The following is a 6,476-nucleotide window of genomic DNA, read 5'->3' on the forward strand; positions in this document are numbered from 1 at the left end:
TTTCCTTCCCTTTCTATTTCTTGGAATAGCTTGAGAAGGATAGGTATTATCTCTGCTTTAAACGTCTGGTAGAACTCCCCTGGGAAGCCATCTGGTCCTGGACTCTTATTTGTTGGCAGATTTTTGATAACCGATTCAATTTCTTCGCTGGTTATGGGTCTGTTCAAGCTTTCTATTTCCTCCTGATTGAGTTTTGGAAGTGTGTGGGTGGTCAGGAATTTGTCCATTTCTTCCAGGTTGTCCAATTTGTTGGCATATAATTTTTCATAGTATTCCCTGATAATTGTTTGTATCTCTGAGGGATTGGTTGTAATAATTCCATTTTCATTCATGATTTTATCTATTTGGGTCATCTCCCGTTTATTTTTGAGAAGCCTGGCTAGAGGTTTTTCAATTTTGTTTATTTTTTCAAAAAACCAACCCTTGGTTTCGTTGATCTGCTCTACAGTTTTTTTAGATTCTATATTGTTTATTTCTGCTCTGATCTTTATTCTTTCTCTTCTTCTGCTGGGTTTAGGCTGCCTTTGCTGTTCTGCTTCTATTTCCTTTAGGTGTGCTGTTAGATTTTGTATTTGGGATTTTTCTTGTTTCTTGAGATAGGCCTGGATTGCAATGTATTTTCCTCTCAGGACTGCCTTTGCTGCGTCCCAAAGCGTTTGGATTGTTGTATTTTCATTTTCGTTTGTTTCCATATATTTTTTAATTTCTTCTCGAATTGCCTGGTTGACCCACTCATTCGTTAGTAGGGTGTTCTTTAACCTCCATGCTTTTGGAGGTTTTCCAGACTTTTTTCTGTGGTTGATTTCAAGCTTCATAGCATTGTGGTCTGAAAGTATGCATGGTATGATTTCAATTCTTGTAAACTTATGAAGGGCTGTTTTGTGACCCAGTATATGATCTATCTTAGAGAATGTTCCATGTGCACTCGAGAAGAAAGTATATTCTGTTGCTTTGGGATTCAGAGTTCTAAATATATCTGTCAAGTCCTTCTGATCCAATGTCTCATTCAGGGCCCTTGTTTCTTTATTGACCATGTGTCTAGATGATCTATCCATTTCTGTAAGTGGGGTGTTAAAGTCCCCTGCAATTATCACATTCTTATCAATAAGGTTGCTTGTGTTTATGAGTAATTGTTTTATATATTTGGGCGCTCCGGTATTCGGCGCATAGACATTTATAATTGTTAGCTCTTCCTGATAGATAGACCCTGTCACTATTATATAATGTCCTTCTTCATCTCTTGTTACAGCCTTTAATTTAAAGTCTAGTTTGTCTGATATGAGTATGGCAACTCCAGCTTTCTTTTGGCTTCCAGTAGCATGATAAATAGTTCTCCATCCCTTCACTCTCAATCTAAAGGTGTCCTCAGGTCTAAAATGAGTCTCTTGTAGACAGCAAATAGATGGGTCTTGTTTTTTTATCCATTCTGATACCCTATGTCTTTTGGTTGGCGCATTTAATCCATTTACATTCAGTGTTAGTATAGAAAGATATGGGTTTAGAGTCATTGTGATGTCTGTATCTTTTATGCTTGTAGTGATGTCTCTGATACTTTGTCTCACAGGGTCCCCCTTAGGATCTCTTGTAGGGCTTGTTTAGTGGTGACAAATTCCTTCAGTTTTTGTTTGTTTGGGAAGACCTTTATCTCTCCTTCTATTCTAAATGACAGGCTTGCTGGATAAAGGATTCTCGGCTGCATATTTTTTCTGTCTAGCAAACTGAAAATCTCGTGCCAACTCTTTCTGGCCTGCCAAGTTTCAAAAGAGAGATCAGTCACGAGTCTTATAGGTCTCCCTTTATATGTGAGGGCACGTTTACCCCTTGCTGCTTTCAGAATTTTCTCTTTATCCTTGTATTTTGCCAGTTTCACTATGATATGTCGTGCAGAAGATCGATTCAAGTTACGTCTGAAGGGAGTTCTCTGTGCCTCTTGGATTTCAATGCCTTTTTCCTTCCCCAGTTCAGGGAAGTTCTCAGCTATTATTTCTTCAAGTACCCCTTCAGCACCTTTCCCTCTCTCTTCCTCCTCTGGGATACCAATGATGCGTATATTATTTCTTTTTAGTGTATCACTTAGTTCTCTAATTTTCCCCTCATACTCCTGGATTTGTTTATCTCTCTTTTTCTCAGCTTCCTCTTTTTCCATAACTTTATCTTCTAGTTCACCTATTCTCTCCTCTGCCTCTTCAATCCGAGCCCTGGTGGTTTCCATTTTGTTATGCATTTCATTTAAAGCGTTTTTCAGCTCCTCGTGACTGTTCCTTAGTCCCTTGATCTCTGTAGCAAGAGATTCTCTGCTGTCAGCTATACTGTTTTCAAGCCCAGCGATTAATTTTATGACTATTATTCTAAATTCACTTTCTGTTATATTATTTAAATCCTTTTTGATCAGCTTATTAGCTGTTGTTATTTCCTGGAGATTCTTCTGAGGGGAATTCTTCCGCTTGGTCATTTTGGATAGTCCCTGGCGTGGTGAGGACCTGCAGGGCACTTCCCCTGTGCTGTGGTGTCTAACTGGAGTTGGTGGGCGGAGCCGCAGTCAGACCTGATGTCTGCCCCCAGCCCACCGCTGGGGCCACAGTCAGAATGGTGCGTGCCTTCTCTTCCCCTCTCCTAGGGGCGGGATTCACTGTGGGGTGGGGTGGCCTGTCTGGGCTACTTGCACACTGCCAGGCTTGTGATGCTGGGGATCTGGCGTCTTAGCTAGTGTGGGTAGGCAAGGTGCACAGGGGCAGGAGGGGCAGGCCTAGCTTGCTTCTCCTTAGGTGATCCACTTCAGGAGGGGCCTTGTGGCAGCAGCAGGGAGTCAGATCCGCTGCCGGAGGTTTGGCTCCGCAGAAGCGCAGAGTTGGGTGTTTGCGCGGAGCGAGCAAGTTCCCTGGCAGGAACTGGTTCTCTTCGGGATTTTGGCTGGGGGATGGGCGGGGAAGATGTCGCTGGCGAGCGCCTTTGTTCCCCACCAAACTGAGCTCTGTCGTCCGGGGGCTCAGCAGCTTTCCTTCCCTTTGTCCTCCAGCCTTCCCGCTTTCTGAGCAGAGCTGTTAACTTATGACCTCCCAGCTGCTAAGTTGCGCTTGCTGTCGGAACACAGTCCGTCAGGCCCCTCCGCTTTTTGCAATCCAGACTTGGGGGCTCTGCTTGGCCGGTGAGCCGCCCCTCCGCCCCGGCTCCCTTCCGCCAGTCCGTGGAGCATGCACCTCCTCGCCGCCCTTCCTACCCTCTTCTGTGGGCCTCTCGTCTGCGCTTGGCTCCGGCGACTCCGTTCTGCTAATCCTCTGGTGGTTTTCTGGGTTATTTAGGCAGGTGTAGGTGGAATCTAAGTGATCAGCAGGACGCACGGTGAGCCCAGCGTCCTCCTACGCCGCCATCTTCCTAGAGTCTCTGAACTCTGCTTCCTACATTCACAGAAATTATTGATAGATATGCATTTATTACTAATTTGTTACTTGTTTTGTTTGTTTTTGTAGTTTTTTCCTGATCCATTCTACCCTTGTTCTTTTAAAGGTTTGTTGACTTTCTTTAGTAATATACTTGCATTCTTTTCTCTTTATGTTTGCATATTACTGGTTTTTCATTTGTGGATAACATTAGCTTTGTATATATTATCTTCTGCATATGGCAGTCTATATTAAGTTGATGATTACTTAAGTTTGAACCCATTCTTTACTCCTCTCCCTCCCTCCCATGTTGAAGGTATATGGTGTCATATTTTGTATATTTTTTGTTTTATGGATAATTAGTCCCTTGACTGATTTTATTTTAATAAATGTTTATTCACTTTTGAGAGAGAGAACATGAGCAGGGGAGATGCAAAGAGAGGGGCGACAGAAGATCCAAATCAGACTGTGCACTGATAGCAGTGATCCCAATGTGGAGCTTGAAGTCACAAATTGTGAGATTATGACCTAACCAAAAGTTGGACACTCAACCAACTAAGCCACCCAGGCATTCCATCTTTTGACTGATTAAAAAAAAAACAACAACCTTATTTTTAACGTTTCTGTGTTTTTTACTTTTCATATCTCATTTATGACCTTTCCTTTCCACTCAAAGTGTCTCCTTTGATATTTCTTATAAGGGTGGCTAAATGGTCATAAACTCATTTGGATTTTGTTTGTATGATAAAGTATTTATCTCTTCTTCTATTCTGAATGATAGTCTTGCTTAATAGAATATTCTTAGCTGCAAATTTTCTCCTTGCAGCACTTTGAATATATTATACCCCTCCTTTCTGGCCTGAAAAGTTTCTGCTGAAAAATCTGTTGATAGCCTTATGGGGTTTCCCTTGGATACAATTGTCTTGTGTTTTCTTGCTGCTTTTAATTTTTTTTTCCTTTTCACTGTGTTTTTCCATTTTGAATATTATATGTCTTGGTATGGTCCCTTTTTGGTTGATTTTGTTGGGGGATCTCTGTGTCTCCTTCATCTGAATATCTGTTCCTTTACCCTGCTTAGGGAAGTTTTTGGCTAATATTTCTTCAATTTAATTTTGAGCTCCCTTTTCCCTCTCTTCTTTTGCTGAGATCAATAATATAAATGCTATTATGCTTGATAGATTCACTGAGTTGCTTAAGACCATTCTCAATTTTCATATTTTTCCTCTCATTTGTTAAGCTTGGTAATTTTCCATTACTCTTGTTTTCCAGATCACTAATTTTTTTTATGTTTCATCTAGCCTCCTGTTTATTACATCAAGTGATTTTTTAAAATTTTATTTATTGCTCTGATTGGTTTGTTTTTATCTCTTCATTAAGAGTCTCACTAATGTCCTCCACTTTTTTCTCCAAGTCCACTGAGTATCTTCATGATCATTACTTTAAATTCTTTATCTATTTCACCCATGTCTCTTGCTGTGGTTTAGTCCTGAAAGATCATAGAAACAATGGAAACAATCAGTAAGAGTAAGAGCTGATTCTTCCAAAAATATAAGCTAGACTAAGAAAAAAGAGAAAACCCTAAAATATGGGAAATGAAAGAGGACACATTATAACCGACTTTATAGAAATATATATAATCATAAGAGATACCACAAACAATTGTATGCCAGCAAAGTACATAACATAGAAGACATAAATCCACTTCTAGAAATACACAACATACCAAAACTGAATCAGGAAGAAATAAAAAATCTGAACAGACTGATAATTAATTTTTTTTTACAAGAAGTAGGAGTTGCTGGTGGCCATGAATAAGGAGGGGCAGTGTCAACATTCTTATGAGTACAGAGTCCACAATTTGTCCAAGGACCATGATTAGAGTTTTATTTGATTCCACAGCTCTCTGAAATGAGCTGCTCTAGCCACCATGTCTTCAGATTCATCCATAATAAATGTAGTAAACCTCACTTCTTGAAAATGTGGATCTCCTGGCAGCCAGGGAGCTTGAACTTGACCTGTATAGGACCTCAGTCGCATGCTCCTTGTTCTACATCTTCCTGTAGATGGACACGGTGACATGGTTAATGTGGACCTTCACCACTGTGCCCTAGGGATTTCCAAAAGTACCCTGAATATCTGTCTATAGCCTGTCAGCCCCAGCACAGGAAGTTTTGTTGATACAGATGATGTGGAAGGGGTAGAGAGCTACACTGGGATATGAAAAACATCTTTCCCACAACTTTTCACAATGTACTTGCTGCAAACAAATGCAGGCAGCCTCCAGGGCTTCATAAGACAGTTGCACATATTCATCTAACACCCTGTGGTCACATAGTGGGAACTCATTGGGAACTTTTGCCTTCTTCTGCCCCAGGTCAAAAATGCAGAAATTAGTATAAGGGACACCTGTACAGAAGTGAGACTTTGGATATGGCTTGTTCTTATAATATTGATAATAGTAGGTAGGGCAGAAACCCATGGCAACACCAGGATCTTCAGTGGTGCACCAAGGAAAAGAGCAAGAGATTTAATCAGTAATCAATTCACAAAACTCCATTGACAGATGGCTTTATTAGAGACTTCTATCAAACATTTAAAGTAGAATTTGTACCATTCCTCCCCCAAGTCTTCCAAAATACAAAGAAGGAGGGAATACTTCCAAATACATTATAAGAAGACAACATTAATTTGAAACCAAACCCAGATAATGATATAACAAGAAAAAGAAAACTACAAACATATACATCTGATGAATATAGCGCAAAAATTCTAAGCACAATATTAGCAAACCAAATTCAAGAACACATTAAAAGTATTATAATCCATGACCAAGTAGTATTTATACCTAGGATATAAGGATGATGCAATATATAAAATTCAATAAATGTAATACACCACATCAATATAATGAAAGATAAAAGTCACCTGCACATCTCAATAGATCCAGAAAAAAACATTTGAAAAAATACATAACATTTTGTGTAGAAATCCTTAGCAGATCAGGTATGGAAGGAACATAACACAAAAAAGACCATATACACCAAACCTACAGCTACATTATACTCAATTGATAAAAATTGAAAGCATTTCTTGTAATAC

The 6,476-nt window shown here is 39.8% G+C and overlaps 1 pseudogene; it reads right to left on the reverse strand.

Moving 5' to 3' along the window:
• Positions 1 to 5,404: 5,404 nt before the first annotated feature.
• On the reverse strand, positions 5,405 to 5,856 carry LOC121023582 (60S ribosomal protein L10-like; annotated as a pseudogene).
• Positions 5,857 to 6,476: the final 620 nt, after the last annotated feature.

This window comes from Herpailurus yagouaroundi, unplaced genomic scaffold (assembly GCF_014898765.1).
Source record: "Herpailurus yagouaroundi ecotype Mexico unplaced genomic scaffold, PumYag 566, whole genome shotgun sequence".
Classification (NCBI taxonomy): domain Eukaryota; kingdom Metazoa; phylum Chordata; class Mammalia; order Carnivora; family Felidae; genus Herpailurus; species Herpailurus yagouaroundi.